General features: G+C 43.6%; 1 protein-coding gene across 5 annotated transcripts in view; it reads left to right on the top strand.

The window, feature by feature from the left end:
• CHID1 (chitinase domain containing 1) overlaps positions 1–20889 on the top strand; it is a 723738-nt gene that overhangs the window by 515391 nt on the left and 187458 nt on the right. The window contains exon 11 of one of the 5 annotated variants that reach the window (XR_008845294.1): positions 16022–16105. The exons of the other annotated variants lie outside the window; for them this stretch is intronic. The gene's annotated coding sequence lies outside the window, so the exon portion shown is untranslated. The remainder of the gene's footprint in view (positions 1–16021; positions 16106–20889) is intronic. 5 annotated transcript variants of the gene reach the window in all.

The raw sequence follows: 20889 nt of genomic DNA on the forward strand, positions 1-20889 counted from the left end.
TCCTCAGACAGTTCTCTTCCCCTCTTTCTGTTCCTCCCTTTTTTGGCTTAGTTCCAATATACACAAAGGGAATAAACATGTTTATAGCAAAACATGTGTTACTGCAATCCTTTTCTGGGAGCAATACTTCATTTTCTAGAAAAATTTCAGGGGTGACAACATTTACGGCCATGACTGTATGCAAGGAAGCACTGTCCCAGAAGGAAAAAAAGCTTGCTCTCTGGTGCCAACTATTGGAGAAAGCATCTATGCGAGTTAATGTTTGCCTTCTTTAAAAGCATTAGAACATGACTTGGGATATAAGCAAAGTTGCGTAACTTTCCCTTTTGGGAGAGATTCTGGCTCAGCTTTTCAAACACCAGTCATGTGGTAAGTCTTTCAACGGAAATCTTTCAGCTCCATACCATGTGCAGAGCTGCAGACCCTGCAGATTGATGATAGAGGTATAACTTTAAAGGACAACTGACATCCTGTTCACCCGCACTAAACCCAATACACTGTTTTAAAGTTATTCCTTTCGGTAGCAGCATTACTGTGTGCAATGGAGGCGGGGAGCCAGCTTGCCAAGCTCCCTTGTCTCCTCTATACACAGCGCTATGCCTGCCCACTCATCTGATAAATATTGTAATTTCTTCAATCTTGCATCCTAGTGAAGTGAGAGTGAAGAAATTAGAATATTCATATCAGAGGCGGGCATAGCGCTGCATATAGAGGAGACAGGGGAGCTTGGCAAGCTGGCTTCTCGCCTCCATTGTGCACAGCAGCGCTATAGCAATGCTGCAACTTTGAATCTGCTGGACAGAATTATGTAAGTATCCCCTTTTTTTTTTTTATGCGATTCACCTGCACTATAACCCAGTGTATTGGGTTAATGCTGGTGAACAGGATGTTCATTTTCTTTTAACCATATCTTTAGTTTTATAGGGATTTTTTCTCTGATGGGCAGCACCAGAACCAGGCTTATTTCCTTTTCAGATAGAGATACTTTGCATAGTCAACAGCGAAAAAAGCAACAGATAAAACCAATGACAAACTGAATAGCACTTTTTACATCCCAACTAAAGAGGACAACTCAATGACTTGGGGAGATTTTAGAAATGCCCTTTATCATCAGAGTGGGTTTTTTCTCTCTCCATTTATTACAGTGCCCTTTTTTTCTTGATTATTTCTATTCAGCCATTTTGTTCTTTCACTTAACGTTAAAAGCCAAAGTCATTTAGCGGCTTAAAACTACAGTACTGCCCTACTTTTCTGAGGTCATTTTAGAGTAATTGTATGGTAACTAAAATCAAGACAGCTATGGCTTTTCTATCCTCCAAGCAACTTATTGAATGTTACTTGTTTCCAGCTAACAGTCAATTAATGCTGCACTAACAAGCCACGTCTCTCACTCAGCTGGTGTATAGATGTATTACAGACCATGGGGCATACGCTAGTTATAGACTGCAGCTGTGGTAAGCAATGTACTGGTTACTTGGTGGAATATATATAGTTTTCTCTCTTGTCAAGCATCGGACTATAGCATCAGACAATATTTAGGAAAACTTTTTTAAATGTAGCTATTGCTGGAGATTCTGTATATGATCACTTTTTAATCTCTGATTTCTATCACAGATTAATTATGATGTCTCTGATCACCCTAGAAAGATGTTTGTAGGTAGAGGACAGAATGATGGGATTTCATGCAACTTGACACGAAAAGGGCCAGAACTAAAATCAAATGTAAACAGCCAGGTAGGGGCCTGACACAAGGAGCGAGACATTATTATTCACTGCAGTCATCTTCTGAAATGAAGCTGGGTATTGGGATGTCTCGGAGCTGCAGAGCAAAGCCTGGAAAGCAGAGACCTCGGCAATAATGTTTTTCTTGGTTAGGTCAATAGGCTTAATCAGAAACCGACAGAGTCTGGCTTAATGTGTTCATCAACAGTGAGAAGCAAGTGTGAAAAATCTTTCTGTTTAATGGATTTTAACCTCCTTGTTGCCGACAGAGTTATATTGGGCTGCAGCAGTAATGAGCTTACATAAGTGCTAATAGTCTGTGAGCTGAGCACTGCCCTATATGAAGCACCATTAATGGAAACCATTTGTAATGCCCCTCTGTTTATTACAGTCACATTATGGTAGAGATAAGTTATGTAAGGTATTGGGATTTACAAGAATAGCGATTCAAGTGTCCTTTCACTCTTCCTACTTGAAAATAGTTGTCAATACTTTTCTTCCACTATACTTCTTAAGGCCCTATTACACCTAGTTTTACATCATGGATGTGCAGCAAACAAATCTGCAGCAACTGCACGATGCCATCATGTCCATATGGGCCAAAATCTCTGAGGAATGTTTCCAGCACCCTGCAGAAACTTTGCCACAAAAAATTAAGCCAAAAGAGGGTCCAACCTGGTACTAGCAAGGTGTACTTAAAAGGGTATAGATGACTGATGGCAGGGGTTTGGCCCGTGGGATCCCCCCACTATCTCAGGGCCGACACCACAGCATTCTGATCACGGAAGCACTCCAGTCATCCAGTGCGCAGAGTGAACTCTGCTCTGTGCTGGATGAGGGGCGACAAAGTTTCCATTCATGTCTATGGGAGAGGGCATGACAGCTAGTACATAGCCGCCACACCTCCACCCAAAGACATGAATGGTGGGGACACAACGACTGTGGTCGCCTGGCGCAGAGTGGAATTCACTCCGTGCAACGGGTGACTGGGGTGCCGTACCGGAGATCGTGATCAAATATCTTTTCCCCTATCCTTTGCATAGGGGATAAGATGCTTAGAGGCAGAGTTTCCTTTAATAAAATGGTCAGCGAGTGTACGGTATATTGCCAACACAGAAAGATAACCAAATGTAAATAGTGCCGTTATAAGAAAATTGTATTTAAATTAATGACTCCAAGATATATAACTTACCAATATAGTGTTATCACAAAATGAACTGGGTTCATCATGTTTTTGCCTGATTAACCCCTGACAGGAAGTTGTGTTGACCTTTCATTTTCAGTTTAGTGTTGTCTCCAGCTTCCCGGCTCTCTCCCAAGACAATGCAACATCCTCTGCTGTCTTAAGAGGCATTGCTGGATCTGGTCTCTGAGCTCTAGCTCCACGCCCTGAGTGTTGTCACCACCACTGACCAGTCCCTTCAGCCTACATTACCATCTCCCTGTCATAACATAAACACACACACAGCAGGTTCTACAGATTTACTCACTACAGAGCAACAGTCTGCTGTGTACAGAAATGTTCTACAACAGCTCTGTGCAGGGGACTGGCAGGAGAGCTGAGGGAAAGCTATGCATTCTAGGAATTGTAGTACTGAACAACTGCTCGACCATGAAGGACATGGTAGGGGAGAAAATTGCAAACCCCAAAAAAGCAGCATTTACACTTTTTTACCCATTATCAGAATACCCCCTTAAAGTCCTCATTTTTATGATTCCAGATCATAGCAGTAAAGTCCCTTTTTGGCATTAGGAAACATATAATACTAAGATATACAGACTTAGGCGTTTCAATGATAACAGGGGAAACTAGCTCTGATAAAAAGCAACAAGCTTAACTGTATTGGCAAAACATAAGAAATGGAGTAGACTTAGTTCTCTGTGTTTGTCTTTTTAATCTAATCACAAAATAGAAGAGACCAGGTGGATCTAGATTTTGGGAAAAACTTTAAGATTCCAAATATACAGAACCAGATAAAGGGGAACTTAACTAAACAATTCTAACTACTTTAAAAACTTGACAGATAAAATTGACCTAGAAACAAAAAATCGAGGAATAATGTGATTTAGGGAATAACAAAAAGAAAGTTTGGGGACAGTAAACAGGAAACTAATTCCTAGTTTGTATTGCCAACAACTGCAACAATTTCCCAAAACAACCAATCAAATTTGGTAATTTATATATTTAATTTTTTTTTAAAACAAACAAACAATGAAATTTGTAATTTGTTTGTCCCATTCCAGGGGGAAATTTTTCTTCCTGACTCCAATATGGCATCAGAGTAGGAGAAAATCCTCATAGCAAACATATGCTGCTCTGGTCAGTTCCTAAAATGGACAGAGATATCAGCAGAGAGCACTGTGCTCGTGATGTCAGCAGAGAGCACTGTATTCCAAAAAGAAAATAATTTCCTCTGTAGTATTCAGCAGCTAATAAGTACTGGAAGGATTAAGATTTTTTTTATAGACTTATTTTACAAATCTGTTTAACTTTCTGGCACCAGTTGATTTAAAAAAAAAAATAAGTTTTCCACAGGAGTACCCCCTTAACCCCTTAAGGACCAAGGACGTACCGGTACGTCCTTGGTCCTGCTCTTCTGATATAACGCGGGGTTACACAGTAACCCCGCATCATATCATGGCGGGCCTGGCGTCATAGTGAAGCCGGGACCTGCCTCTAATAGCGCGCAGCGCCGATCGCGGCGCCGCGCGCTATTAACCCTTTAGCCGCGCGCTCAAAGCTGAGCCGCGCGGCTAAAAGTGAAAGTGAAAGTTCCCGGCTAGCTCAGTCGGGCTGTTCGGGATAGCCGCGGCTAATCGCGGCATCCCGAACAGCTGACAGGACAGCGGGAGGGCCCCTTCCTGCCTCCTCGCTGTCCGATCGCCGAATGACTGCTCAGTGCCTGAGATCCAGGCATGAGCAGTCATCCGGCAGAATCGTTGATCACTGGTTTCTTATGAGAAACCAGTGATCAACATAGAAGATCAGTGTGTGCAGTGTTATAGGTCCCTATGGGACCTATAACACTGCAAAAAAAAAGTGGAAAAAAAAAGTGAATAAAGATCATTTAACTCCTCCCCTATTAAAAGTTTGAATCACCCCCCTTTTCCAATAAAAAAAAAACCACAGTGTAAATAAAAATAAAAATAAACATATGTGGTATCACCGCGTGTGGAAATGTCCGAATTATAAAAATATATAATTAATTAAACCGCTCGGTCAATGGCGTGCGCGCAAAAAAATTCCAAAGTCCAAAATAGTGCATTTTTGGTCACTTTTTATATCATTTAAAAATGAATAAAAAGTGATCAATAAGTCCTATCAATGCAAAAATGGTACCGTTAAAAACTTCAGATCACGGCGCAAAAAATGAGCACTCATAGCGCCCCATACACGGAAAAATAAAAAAGTTATAGGGGTCAGAAGATGACAATTTTAAACGTATTAATTTTCCTGCATGTAGTTATGATTTTTTCCAGAAGTCCGACAAAATCAAACCTATATAAGTAGGGTATCATTTTAATCGTATGGACCTACAGAATACATATCAGGTGTCATTTTTACCGAAAAATTTACTACGTAGAAACGGAAGCCCCCAAAAGTTACAAAACAGCGGTTTTTTTTCAATTTTGTCGCACAATGATTTTTTTTCCCGCTTCACCATAGATTTTTGGGCAAAATGACTGACGTCATTACAAAGTAGAATTGGTGGCGCAAAAAATAAGCCATCATATGGATTTTTAGGTGTAAATTTGAAAGAGAAAACGGAAAAACCTCCGGTCCTTAAGGGGTTAATGACCCAGCCATTTTATACCTTAGGACCCGGTCATTTTTTGCACATCTGACCACTGTCATTTTAAACATTAATAACTCTGGAATGCTTTTAGTTATCATTTTGATTCCGAGATTGTTTTTTCGTGACATATTCTACTTTAACATAGTGGTAAAATTTTGTGGTATCTTGCATCCTTTCTTGGTGAAAAATCCAAAAATTTGATGAAAAATTTGAAAATTTGGCATTTTTCTAACTTTGAAGCTCTCTGCTTGTAAGGAAAATGGATATTCCCCCAAAAAATTTTTTGATTCACATATGCAATATGTCCACTTTACGTTTGCATCATAAAATTTACGTGTTTTTACTTTTGGAAGACATCAGAGGGCTTCAAAGTTCAGCAGCAATTTTCCAATTTTTCACAAAATTTCCAAACTCACAATTTTTCAGGGACCAGTTCAGGTTTGAAGTGGATTTGAAGGGTCTTCATATTACAAATACCCCACAAATGACCCCATTATAAAGACTGCACCCCCCAAAGTATTCAAAATGACATTCAGTCAGCATTTTAACCCTTTAGGTGTTTCACAGGAATAGCAGCAAAGTGAAGGAGAAAGTTCACAATCTCCATTTTTTACACTCGCATGTTCTTGTAGTAAGCACATACCTCATATGTCTATGTAAAGTGTTCGGTGGGCTCAGAAGCGAAGGAGCGACAAGGAGATTTTGGAGGGTACGTTTTTCTGAAATGGTTTTTGGGGGGCATGTTGCATTTAGGAAGCCCCTATGGTGCCAGAACAGCAAAAAAAAAAAAACACATGGAATACCATTTTGGAAACTAGACCCCTTGAGGTACGTAACAAGGAATAAAGTGAGCCTTAATACCCCATAGGTGTTTCACGACTTTTGCATATGTAAAAAAATAAAAATAAAATTTCACTAAAATGTGTTTCCCCCAAATTTCACATTTTTGCAAGGGTTAATAGCAGAAAATACCCCCCAAAATTGTAACCCCATCTCTTCTGAATATGAAGGTACCCCATAAGTTGACCTGAAGTGTACTACAGGCGAACTACAATGCTCAGAAGAGAAAGAGTCATATTTGGCTTTTTGAGAGCAAATTTTGCTCGGGGGCATGTCGCATTTAGGAAGCCCCTATGGTGAGAGGACAGCAAAAAAACACATGGCATACCATTTTGGAAACTAGACCCCTTGAGGAACATAACAAGAAATAAAGTGAGCCTTAATACCCCACAGGGGTTTCACGACTTTTGCATACGTAAAAAAAAAATCACTAAAAGGTGTGTTTCCCCCCCAAATTTCACATTTTTGCAAGGGTTAATAGCAGAAAATACCCCCCAAAATTTGTAACCCCATCTCTTCTGAGTATGGAGGTACCCCATAAGTTGACCTGAAGTGCACTACGGGCGAACTACAATGCTCAGAAGAGAAGGAGTTATATTTGGCTTTTTGAGAGCAAATTTTGCTCAGGGGGCATGTCACATTTAGGAAGCCCATATGGTGCCAGGACAGCAAAATAACCCCCACATGGCATACCATTTTGGAAACTAGACCCCTTGAGGAACGTAACAAGGCATAAAAAGAGCATTTACCCCCCACTGGTGTCTGTCAGATCTTTGGAACAGTGGGCTGTACAAAATTTTTAATTTGCACAGCCCACTGTTCAAAAGATCTGTCAGACACCTGTGGGGTGTAAATTCTCACTGCACCCCTCATTACATTCCGTGAGGGGTGTAGTTTCCGAAATGGGGTCACATGTGTTTTTTTTTTTTTTTTTTGCGTTTGTCAAAACCGCTGTAACAATCAGCCACCCCTGTGCAAATCACCTCAAATGTACATGGCACACTCTCCCTTCTGGGCCTTGTTGTGCGCCCCCAGAGCACTTTGCGCCCACATATGGGGTATCTCCGTAGTCGGGAGAAATTGCATTACAAATTTTGGGGGGCTTTTTTCCCGTTTACCTCTTTTGAAATTGAAAAGTATAGGGCAACACCAGCGTGTTAGTGTAAAAAATTTTTTTTTTTACACTAACATGCTGGTGTAGACCCCAACTTCACATTTTCATAAGGGGTGAAAAGAAAAAAAGCCCCCCAAAATTTGTTAGGCAATTTCTCCCGAGTACGGCGATACCCCATATGTGACCCTAAACTGTTGCCTTGAAATACGACAGGGCTCCGAAGTGAGAGCGCCATGTGCATTTGAGGCCTGAATTAGGGATTTGCATAGGGGTGGAAATAGGGGTATTCTACGCCAGTGATTCCCAAACAGGGTGCCTCCAGCTGTTGCAAAACTCCCAGCATGCCGGGACAGTCAATGGCTGTCCGGTAATACTAGGAGTTGTTTTGCAACAGCTGGATGCTCCATTTTGGAAACAGTGGCGTACCAGACGTTTTTCATTTTTATTGGGGAGGGGGGCTGTGTAGGGGTATGTGTATATGTAGTGTTTTTTACTTTTTATTTTATTTTGTGGTAGTGTAGTGTAGTGTTTTTAGGGTACAGTAACACGGGCGGGGGGTTACAGCGAGTTTGAGCTGCCGCGCAAAATTTGCTGCATCGCAAACTTGCAGCCTGATACTCACTGTAAGCCCCCTGCCCATGTGAATGTACCCTGTACATTCACAGGGGGGACCTTCAGCTGTTGCAAAACTACAACTCCCAGCATGCACAGTCTATCAGTGCATGCTGGTAGTTATAGTTTTGCAACAGCTGGAGGCACACGGGTTGGGAAACACTGAGTTAGGAAACAGACAATGTTTCCCAACCAGTGTGCCTCCAGTTGTTGCAAAACCACAACTCCCAGCATTCTCAGGCATGCTGGGAGTAGTAGTTCGGCAACATCTTTAGAGCCAGATGTTGCCGAACTACAACTCCCAGCATGCTTGGAGTTGTAGTTTTGCAACATCTGGAGGACTACAGTTTGCAGACCACTAATACAGTGGTTCCCAATCTGTGCCCTTCCAGATGTTGCAAAACTAGACCCCTTGAGGAACATAACAAGAAATAAAGTGAGCCTTAATACCCCACAGGGGTTTCACGACTTTTGCATACGTAAAAAAAAAATCACTAAAAGGTGTGTTTCCCCCCCAAATTTCACATTTTTGCAAGGGTTAATAGCAGAAAATACCCCCCAAAATTTGTAACCCCATCTCTTCTGAGTATGGAGGTACCCCATAAGTTGACCTGAAGTGCACTACGGGCGAACTACAATGCTCAGAAGAGAAGGAGTTATATTTGGCTTTTTGAGAGCAAATTTTGCTCAGGGGGCATGTCACATTTAGGAAGCCCATATGGTGCCAGGACAGCAAAATAACCCCCACATGGCATACCATTTTGGAAACTAGACCCCTTGAGGAACGTAACAAGGCATAAAAAGAGCATTTACCCCCACTGGTGTCTGTCAGAACTTTGGAACAGTGGTCTGTACAACATTTTTAATTTGCACAGCCCACTGTTCCAAAGATCCGTCAGACACCTGTGGGGTGTAAATTCTCACTGCACCCCTCATTACATTCCGTGAGGGGTGTAGTTTCCGAAATGGGGTCACATGTGTTTTTTTTGTTTTTTTTGCGTTTGTCAAAACCGCTGTAACAATCAGCCACCCCTGTGCAAATCACCTCAAATGTACATGGCACACTCTCCCTTCTGGGCCTTGTTGTGCGCCCCCAGAGCACTTTGCGCCCACATATGGGGTATCTCCGTAGTCGGGAGAAATTGCATTACAAATTTTGTGGGGCTTTTTTCCCCTTTACCTCTTGTCAAAATGACAAAATTTATTTATAAATGACAAAATTTATTTTTTTACACTAACATGCTGGCGTAGGCCCCAACTTCACCTTTTCATAAGGGGTGAAAGGAGAAAAAGACCCCCAAAATTTGTTAGGCAATTTCTCCCGAGTACGACGATACCCCACATGTGACCCTAAACTGTTGCCTTGAAATACGACAGGGCTCCTAAGTGAGAGCGCCATGCGCATTTGAGGCCTGAATTAGGGATTTGCATAGGGGTTAACATAGGGGTATTCTACGCCAGTGATTCCCAAACAGGGTGCCTCCAGCTGTTGCAAAACTCTCAGCATGCTTGGACAGTCAACGGCTGTCCGGCAATACTGGGAGTTGTTGTTTTGCAACAGCTGGAGGCTCCATTTTGGAAAGAGTGGCGTACCAGACGTTTTTCATTTTTATTGGGGAGGGGGGCTTTGTAGGGGTATGTAGTGTTTTTTACTTTTTATTTTGTGTTAGTGTAGTGTAGTGTTTTTAGGGTACAGTCACACGGGCGGGGGATTACAGCGAGTTTCCCGCTGCGAGTTTGAGCTGCCACACAAAATTTGCTGCATTGCAAACTTGCAGCCTGATACTCACTGTAAGTCCCCTGCCCATGTGAATGTACCCTGTACATTCACAGGGGGGGGGGAGGGACCTCCAGCTGTTGCAAAACTTCAATTCCCAGCATGCACAGTCTATCAGTGCATGCTGGTAGTTATAGTTTTGCAACAGCTGGAGGCACGCGGGTTGGGAAACACTGAGTTAGGAAACAGACAATGTTTCCCAACCAGTGTACCTCCAGTTGTTGCAAAACCACAACTCCCAAACATTCTCAGGCATGCTGGGAGTAGTAGTTCGGCAACATCTTTAGAGCCAGATGTTGCCGAACTACAACTCCCAGCATGCTTGGAGTTGTAGTTTTGCAACATCTGGAGGACTACAGTTTGCAGACCACTAATACAGTGGTTTCCAATCTGTGCCCTTCCAGATGTTGCAAAACTACAACTCCCAGTATGCCAAAAACTGTCCAGGCATGCTGGGAGTTGTAGTTCTGCAACATCTGAAGGGCCAGATGTTACAGAACTACAACTCCCAGCATGCCTGGACAGTAAGGGCATGCTGAGGATGTGTAGTTTTGCAACATCTGGAAGGGCACAGTGGTCCCAAAACTGTGGACCTCCAAAAGTTGCGAAACTGCAACTCCCAGCATGCCCAAATGCCAAGGGCTGTCTGGGCATGCTGGGAGTTGTAGTATATAGGGTCTCAATACAGCAATGCATGTCGCTTTACGGCGACGTGCATTGCTGTAAAGGTCCCAACTGCGGCTGAAGAGGAACTCACCTGTCGCCGCCGTCTTCATCGCCGGGATCCGGGTCTTTAGGGACGAGGTAAGTATCGGGGCCGGGCCCCAGCACTCCCCCGTCCCCCGCCGCGTCCTTCGGTCTTCCTCCCGTCCTCTCCGGACTTCCAGGGGCCGGGGAGGGCGGGAGGAAGTAACCCCCCCCCCCCCCCTGCGATTGGTCGGTTAGGTAACCGACGGATCGCAGGGGATAGGAGGAGGTGGCAGGCTTGCCACCTCGCTCCTATACTTTAGCATAGTCCTGGCTGTCTGTGACAGCCGGGATCATGCAAAATTACCGGGCGGTCGGGTCCCAGAGACCCGATCAGCCCAGTATCGCCGCAGATCGCAAGGGCGATTTCCCTAGCGATTTGCGGCATGGCCCCCCTCGGCGTTTGCCCTGGATGCCTGCTGAAGCATTTCAGCAGGCATCCGCTTCTGATCTCTGCCCGGTGCGCGGCAGGGACCGGAAAACGCCAGGATGTACGGGGATGTCCTGGGTCCTTAAAGCCCAGGGTGCGGGGACGTCCCCGTACGTCCTGGGTCCTTAAGAGGTTAAGGACTCAGCCCATTTGGGCCTTAAAGGGGTACTCCGGTGAAAGCCTTTTTTCTTTTAAATCCACTGGTGGCAGAAAGTTAAACATATTTACAAATTACTTCTATTAAAAAATCTTAATCCTTCCTGTACTTATTAGCTGCTGAATACTACAGAGGAAATTCTTTTCTTTTTGGAATGCTCTCTGATGACATCATGAACACAGTTCTCTCTGCTGACGTTATTATAATAATAATAACACTTTATTTATTGTTGTCCTTAGTGGGATTTGAACCCAAGTCCCCAGCACTGCAAGGCAGCAGTGCTAACCCCTGAGCCACCATGCTGCCCTTAGAATACATCTGCTATGCTTGGTTGCTAAAATGGACAGAGATGTCAGCAGAGAGAACTGCGTTTGTGATGTCATCAGTGTTCCAAAAAGAAAGGAATTTCCTCTGTAGCATTCAGCAGCTAATAAGTACTGTAAGGATTAAGATTTTTTAATAGAAGTAATTTACAAATATGTTTAACTTTCTGCCGCCAGTTGATTTAAAAGGAAAAAGGTTTTCACCGGAGTACCCCTTTAAGGACGATTTTATTTTTAAGTTTTCGTTTTTTCCTCCTCTCCTTCAAAAAATCATAATTATAATAATAATCATAATAATAATTATATTTTCATCTACAGACTGGTATGAGGGCTCGTTTTTTGCACGACCAGTTGTCCGTTGTGATTCCATCACTCACTTTACCATAAAATGTATGGCGCAACCAACCCAAAAGAAAACCGCAATTTTGCTAATTTTGGAAGATTTCGTTTTCATGCCGTACAATTTACGGTAAAAATGACATGTGTTCTTTATTCTTTGGGTCAATAGGATTAAAATGATACCCATGATAACATACTTTTCTATTAAACATGTAAAAAAAGAAAATGGCAGCAGCACACTTGTTCAACAAAATGGAGGCTCTTAGTGCACTTTTTGATCAAAACGTGTCTCCCCCATCCACCACGGGGAGGTGGCCTCATATAGGATGGGACCCTAACACAAAAACTGAGCCTAACACTCATAACACTCACCTCTGCTGGGCATATAGCCTCTGACTGGGTGACATGTTGGATACACTATCAATCCAAACCACCTCCTGTGAAATAGGGGAGGGGATGCACGGCTACAGAGGGAGCCACTCCCCCCAATTTGCACAGCAAAAAAAACTAAAATGTAGCCAGCGCCTATTCCCAATACACGGGTGTATGCTGCTGTGGCAAGTACAAAACATATAAAAAAAGAAAATGGCAGCAGCACACTTTTTCAACAAAATGGAGGCTCTTGGCACACTTTTTGATCAAAACGTGTCCCCCCATCCACCACGGGGAGGTGGCTTCATCTCAGCGGCGGATCCAGGGGGGGGCAACGGGGCAATTGCCCCCCCCCCCCCCCAGATTGCTGCCCCCCGCCCCTTAGAATCGTGGTGCCGAAGCTGTAAGCTTCCGCTCCACCATTCACTAACCCTGGCTGTCACACGCTGTGAGTACACAGCGTGTGAGATGCGGGGACGCGATCCTCTGCAGGCCGGCGCGATGACGTCATATCATCGCGCCAGCGCCCGGAAATCCCCTCCCCGCGGCCGGCATACTGTAAGTACTTAGAGTATGCTCAGGGCCCAGGGGATTTGGGGGACCGAATATGTGCCACTGTTAAGGGCACTGTAGGGGGGTGGGGAAGAGAAAGGGGAATTCTTAATGTGAGGTGCTGCAGGGCAATGCACTGGGGGCACTATATGTTAAGAGCACATGACAGGGGGGCCCCCTGTGCTGTGCCCCTCACATATAATGTCCCCTGTGCTGTGCCCCACACATATAATGCCTCCTGTGCTGTGCCCCACACATATAATGCCCCCTGTGCCCCACACATATAATGCCCCCTGTGCTGTGCCCACACATATACATTATATGTGTGGGCACAGCACAGGGGGTATTATATATGTGGGGCACAGCACAGGGGGCATTATATGTTACATTGCCCCCTGTGCTGTGCCCCACACATAATTCCCCCTGTGCTGTGCCCCACACATATAATGCCCCCTGTGCTGTGCCCCACACATATAATGCCCCCTGTGCCCCACACATATAATGCCCCCTGTGCTGTGCCCACACATATAAATTATATGTGTGGGGGGCACAGCACAGGGGGTATTATATGTGAGGGGCACAGCACAGGGGGCATTATAGGTGTGGGGCACAGCACAGGGGGCATTATATGATATAATGCCCCCTGTGCTGTGCCCCACACATAATTCCCCCTGTGCTGTGCCCCACACATATAATGCCCCCTGTGCCCCACACATATAATGCCCCCTGTGCTGTGCCCACACATATAAATTATATGTTTGGGGGGCACAGCACAGGGGGTATTATATGTGTGGGGCACAGCACAGGGGGTATTATATGTGTGGGGCACAGCACAGGGGGCATTATATGATATAATGCCCCCTGTGCTGTGCCCCACACATATAATGCCCCCTGTGCTGTGCCCCACACATATAATGCCCCCTGTGCCCCACACATATAATGCCCCCTGTGCTCTGCCCACACATATAAATTATATGTGTGGGGGGCACAGCACAGGGGGTATTATATGTGTGGGGCACAGCACAGGGGGCATTATATGATATAATGCCCCCTGTGCTGTGCCCCACACATAATTCCCCCTGTGCTGCGCCCCACACATATAATGCCCCCTGTGCTGTGCCCCACACATATAATGCCCCCTGTGCTGTGCCCCACACATAATGTCCCCTGTGCTGTTCCCCTCACATATAATGCCCGTGCTGTGCCCCACACATATAATGCCCCTTGTTCTGTGCCCATCACATATAATGCCCCCTGTGCTGTGCCCCACACATATAATGCCCCCTGTGCTCCTCACAAATAATGCCTTCATCATGCGCCTCTCATATATAATGCCCCCATCCTGTGCCCCTCATATATAATGCGCCATCATGTGCCCCTCACATATAATGCCCCCTGTCCTGTGCCTCTCACATATAATGCTCCTGTCATGTGCCCCAAACATATAATGCCCCCTGTGCTGTGCCCCACACATATAATGCCCCTTGTTCTGTGCCCATCACATATAATGCCCCCTGTGCTGTGCCCCACACATATAATGCCCCCTGTGCTCCTTACAAATAATGCCCTCATCATGTGCCCCTCATATATAATGCCCCCATCCTGTGCCCCTCATATATAATGCGCCATCATGCGCCCCTCATATATAATGCCCCCTGTCCTGTGCCCCTCACATATAATGCTCCTGTCATGTGCCCCAAACATATAATGCCCCCTATGCTGTGCCCCTCACATATAATGCCCCCTGACTGGACAGGACAGGGGGCATTATATGTGAGGGCGCATGATGGAGGCATTATATGTGAGGGGCAAAGAACGGGGGCATTATATGTGAAGGGCACAGCACGGGGCATTATATGTGAGGGGTGCATGATGGGGGCATTATATGTGGGGGGCATTATATGTGAAGGGCACAGCACAGGGGGCATTATATGTGTGGGGCATATGACAGGAGCATTATATGTGAGGGGCACAGCATGGGGGGCATTATATGTGAGGGGCACAGCACAGGGGGCATTATATGTGAGGGACGCATGATGGGGAATTATATGTGAAGGGCACAGCACAGGGGGCAATATATGTTAGGGGCACAGGGCATTATTATGTGGGGGGAACAGGACGGGTCATAATTATTACATGTAGGGGCACAAGATGGGGCATTATTACTATATGTGAAGGCACAGAGTGTTCTGCATTTCAGAAGTATATTGTAGATTATGAGGAATTTCTGGGGTGGTACATTTTTTTATGGGCCACAATACATTTGGGTATTTTATTCAGAGGGTGCACTGCACAGCATGTTATATTCAGAGAGTGCAGTGTGTGGTAGTATTAAATTTAGAGGGTACAGTGTGTGGTAGTATTATATTCAGAGAGTGCAGTGTGTGGTAGTATTATATACAGAGGGTACAGTGTGTGGTAGTATTCTATTCAGAGAGTGCAGTGTGTGGTAGTATTAAATTTAGAGGGCACAGTGTGTGGTAGTATTATATTCAGAGAGTGCAGTGTGTGGTAGTATTATATTCAGAGAGTGCAGTGTGTGGTAGTATTATATTCAGAGAGTGCAGTGTTTGTTAGTATTATATACAGAGGGTACAGTGTGTGGTAGTATTCTATTCAGAGAGTGCAGTGTGTGGTAGTATTAAATTTAGAGGGCACAGTGTGGTAGTATTATATTCAGAGAGTGCAGTGTGTGGTAGTATTATATTCAGAGAGTGCAGTGTTTGCTAGTATTAAATTTAGAGGGCACAGTGTGTGGTAGTGTTATATTCAGAGGGCACAGTGTGTGGTAGTATTATATTCAGAGAGTGCAGTGTGTGGTAGTATTCTATTCAGAGAGTGCAGTGTGTGGTAGTTTTAAATTTAGAGGGCACAGTGTGGTAGTATTATATTCAGAGAGTGCAGTGTGTGGTAGTATTATATTCAGAGAGTGCAGTGTTTGCTAGTATTAAATTTAGAGGGCACAGTGTGTGGTAGTGTTATATTCAGAGGGCACAGTGTGTGGTAGTATTATATTTAGATGGCGCAGTGTGTGGTAGTATTATATTCAGAGGGTACGGTGTGTGATAGTATTATATTCAGAGGGTACGGTGTGTGGCGGTATTATATTCAGAGGGTACAGTGTGTTGTATATTCAGGAGGTACAGTGTGTCAGAATTATATTCAGAGGGTGTGTGGCGGTATTGTATTAGAAGAATACAGTGTTTGGCAGTATTATAATAATTATTGTTTTCATATAGAGGATCAGAATCCGCTGACATAGTGAGGAGACGTCTGGGCATCAAGTTCTGAAGAGAGAGCATTTAGCTGGAACAAGTCCCGTGGTATGTACATCTGAATTAGATAAGGAAAGGCTATAGAGAAGACATCACCTGTAGTCACTGATATCATTCTGTATCCTCCTGTGTGTGTCCCATCAGAGCTGTAGTCACTGAAGAAGTTCTGCAGTAATGATGGGTGAAACAACAACTCCCAGCATCCCCTTACCACTGCTTAGGTCATACTGGGAGCTGTAGTTTTAAATGGTAAAAACTTCTTTAGCACTTTCCCATTCTGTGGCAATTGGTATATTTGATTATTATTCTGACATGTGAGCACGGCCTAAGAGTCTTAAACAAGGTTAGGACTGTATGATACATTTAATAATAATGTAAGTTCCGTAAGCAACACCTTGTTTTCTGTCCGCCAACACAAAATACACTAATAGTGCCCCTCCCGAGACTCGACTCTGGATCCGCCCCTGCTTCATATAGGATGGAACCCTAAAACAAAAACTGAGCCTAACACTCCTAACACTCACCTCTGCTGGGCATATAGCCTCTGACTGGGTGACATTTTGGATCCACTATCGATCCAAACCACCTCCTGTGAAATAGGGGAGGGGATGCATGACTACAGAGGGAGCCACTCCCCCCAATTTGCACAGCAAAAACAAAAAAAACAAAAATGTAGCCAAGATACTTTTCTATTACTGTTGTGCTTAAAATAAATCTCAAACTTTTTAACCAAATTAGTACATTTAAAATCTCCTTATTTTGAAGACCTACAACATTTTCATTTTTCCGTATAAGCTGCGGTATGAGGGCTCATTTTTTCACCATGATCTGTACTTTTTATTGATACCATATTTGCGTATATAAAACGTAATACATTTTTTATTTTTTTTAAATAAAAGGTTATAAAAAAAAGCAGCTATTTTGGAAATTTTTTTTTTACGTTCACGCCATTCACCGTACGGTATCATTAACATTTTATTTTAATAGGTCAGATATTTACGCACGCGGCGATACCAAATATGTAAATAAAATATTTTTTTACACTTTTTGGGGGTGAAATAGGGAAAATGGGACAATTTACGTTTTTTATTGGGGGTGGGGTTTTTCACATTATTTTACCCTTCTTTTTTTTTTGCTTTATTTTTTTACACTTTAATAGTCCCCATAGGGGACTATTTATAGCAATCATTCGATTGCTAATACTGTTCAGTGCTATGCATAGGACAAAGCACTGATCAGTATTATCGGTCATCTTCTGCTCTGGTCTGCTTGACCCGTGGAAGGCAGCGGAAGCAGGTGAGGTGACCTCTGTCTGCCACTCTGGATGATCGGATCGCCGCAGCAGTGCTGCGGGCGATCCGATCATCCATTTTAGTGACCTGGTCTCTGGCTGCTATCAGCAGCCGGGACTTGCTGCGCATGACCCGAGCATCGCTCCGATGCTCGCGGTTATGCATAGGACGTAAATGTACGTCCTGGTGCGTTAAGTACCAGCTCACCAGGACGTACATTTACGTCCGGCGTCGTTAAGGGGTTAAAGCCTACATGAGGGTTTTACTAGTAGGGGGATTTGTCTATATATTTGCACATTCTGCTAACCATGCATGGTTGTTTTGACTGTATTGTTATCGACACTTTTAGTTATATGTTGCACCTTTTTTCTATTGTCTCTTAATAAAAATAGAACTACCGTAAAGGGTATTCACATTGTTTTGGCTGTAAGCTACAGGCATGCAGTATGTTGGAATAACATAAAAAAGTGTGCACCACAGTGTGCCTGAGGCATGGCCATAGGCTTTAATAGACAGAACGTACATTTGTTCTGTTTTACCCTAGTACGTGGTTATTTTGGGGGATAAAAAAAAAAGTAATTTATGCTTCATGTAATATATAATGGTATATAATGTATAACGGTGGACTATAGTCTATTAAAGGGTACCTTTCATTAAAAAAAAATATTTTGATATATTATAGATTAATGTATGCAGAATAACTTTCCAATAGCATGTTATTAAAAAATATGCTTCTTTCTATTTAATTTTTCACATTGAAAAAATTACCACTCTCCCTACCAGCCCTGGCCGAAAGCATTTTTTATAGATTGCAGACTCATGCTGGAGGGAGCCAGGGAGCAGTGCTGAGCTTGTCTATGTCCCAGCTGCAGTCTGAGATTTAGGACCCCAGCATGAGTCTGAAATCTATAAAAAAAAAAGGCTTGCTGCCAGGACTATTAGAGAGACCCCTAGTGGTCATTTTTTCAAAGTGGAAAATTAACCCTTTAAGGACTCAGCGTTTTTGCATTTTTATTTTTTCCTCATCACCTTCTAAAAATCATAACGCTTTCAATTTTGCACCTAAAAATCCATGTGATGGCTTATTTTTTGCGCAACCAATTCTACTTTGCAGTCATTTTACCAAAAAATCCACAGCGAAACAGAAAAAAAAAATCATTGTGCGACAAAATTGAAGAAAAAATTTCATTTTGTAACTTTTGGGGGCTTCCGTTTCTACGCAGTCAAAATTACACCTTATCTTTATTCTGTAGGTCCATACGGTTAAAATGATACCCTACTTATATAGGTTTGATTTTGTCGCACTTCTGAAAAAAATCATAACTACATGCAGGAAAATGTATATGTTTAAAATTGTCAACTTCTGACCCCTGTAACTTTTTTATTTTTCTGGGTACGGGCCGGTATGAGGGCACATTTTTTGTGCCGTGATCTGAAGTTTTTATCGGTACCATTTATGTGTTGATCGGACTTTTTGATTGCTTTTTATTCATTTTTTTATGATATAATAAGTGACCAAAAATACCCTATTTTGGAATTTGCAATTTTTTTGCGCGTTCGCCATTGACCGTGCCGTTTAATTATATAATTTTAAAGTTCGGACATTTACGCACGCGGCGATACCACATATGTTAATTTTTATTTTTATTTACACAGTTTTTTTTTTTATGGGAAAAGGGGAAACTTTTATTAGGGAAGGGGTTAAATGACCTTTGTTAACTTATTTTTCCACTTTTTTTTTGTAGTGCGATAGCTCCCATAGGGAGCTATAGCACTGCACAGATTGATCTCCGATGCTGATCCCTGCAAAGCCATAGCTTTGCACGGATCATTCAGATAGGGGATTCAAGGCTGTAGCTCAGGTTTGGAGCAATCAATCGACGATCTGACGCCGCGGAGAGAGGTAAGGAGACCTCCGGCTGCATCCCAGCTGATCGGAACATCGCGATTTTATCACAATGTCCCGATCAGCCCGACTGAGCTGCCGGGAAGCGTTTACTTTCGTTTTCAGATGCAGCGATCAACTTTGATTGACGCGTCTGAAGGGTTAACAGCGCACGATGCCGCGCGCTATTAGCCCAGGGTCCCGGCTATCGTAAACAGCCGGGACCGACCCGGTGTAATGCGGGGTCACAGCGTGACCCCGTTTTTCACACCGGTACCGGGCTAAGGGCGTACAGGTACGCCCTGAGTCCTTAAGAGGTTAAATAGAAAAAAGCATATTTTTTAATAACATGCTATTGGAAAGTTATTCTGCATACATTAATCTAAAATATATGAAACATTTTTTTGGATGAAAGGTACCCTTTAAAGAAACATTATCCCCTTGGTCCTGTATTGGGTCCATATCATTTAAAGCGCAACTGTCATGAAATCTGGGTGCAATAACCTGCACACAGCCTTTGTACTGTGTGCAGGTGGTGTGTATAGCAATGTTTTTATCTAATATTTGCAGGCTTTCATGACCCCAAAAAATGCTTTTGATCAAAGCCACTGACGGTCGGATAGATGTGGCGCGAGGTACGCGATGCCCTGCCGCCACGCCCACCCCCTGTATGTCAGCGCTGGGAACGCTGTGTGATTGACACACAGGTCCCAGCACATTCGCCCTTCAGCTCATCTAAAGTGCGCGCCGCAGCGTGTCATCCAGGCAAGCACTCGCTCCCGCCGCTGTCTTCATCCTCAGTGCGCCTGCGTAGTGCTAGGTGCAAAGAGCGCACTTCCTCTCTGCCCTTAGTATCAGGAACTGTCCTGCTTGCGCCCGCATCTCGACATGAGTGAAGAAAGAAGATAACGGGCACAAGTATAATAACCAGCCAAAAAAGGTGAGCTGAAGGGTGCATGTGTTGGGACCTGTGTGTCAATCAAACAGCGAACCTACTAAACTATGGCCTCAGAACACATATAGAGGTATCAAGACTGCACAACAATTTAGCCCCACCGGATTAACAAAAACCTCTGTCTACTATGTGTTCAAATTAAAACATAACTTATAATAATAGAGGTAAATAATATAAACTGGTGAGAAACACACATTTAAAAACACAACCCCATATGCGTCTCTAAATATTCTAATCCATTTAATCTGATCCACTTGTGGCCTCAATGGAGTCCAGGAGTGCCAATTATTTTAGGGTGTTTATAGTTACACCACTTCTCTTAAGATATATATGACACTGATAATCATTCATTTGTCATTGTACTCTCACATGGACTGTAAGTCAGCATCACGCTAGCCTGCTATGCACCGCAGGTGCGAATGACCAGTGTGTAGAACACACTTCCTATTTTTCATATACTGATTTGTGATATTACATATTGGTGAACGCTACAGGGTTGCAATTAAAAAATTATACTGTCACGCCTCGACATGTTTCGCCACTGCGGTCCCAGCGCTGACATACAGGGGGTGAGCATGGTGGCGGCGGGTCATCACTTGATCAAAAGCATTTTTTGGGGTGATGAATGCCTGCAAATATTAGGTAAAAACATTGCTATACACCACCGCCTGCCGACAGTACAAAGGCTGTGTGCAGGTTA

The sequence above is a fragment of the Hyla sarda genome, chromosome 6 (genome assembly GCF_029499605.1).
Source record: "Hyla sarda isolate aHylSar1 chromosome 6, aHylSar1.hap1, whole genome shotgun sequence".
NCBI classification, from domain to species: Eukaryota; Metazoa; Chordata; class Amphibia; order Anura; family Hylidae; genus Hyla; species Hyla sarda.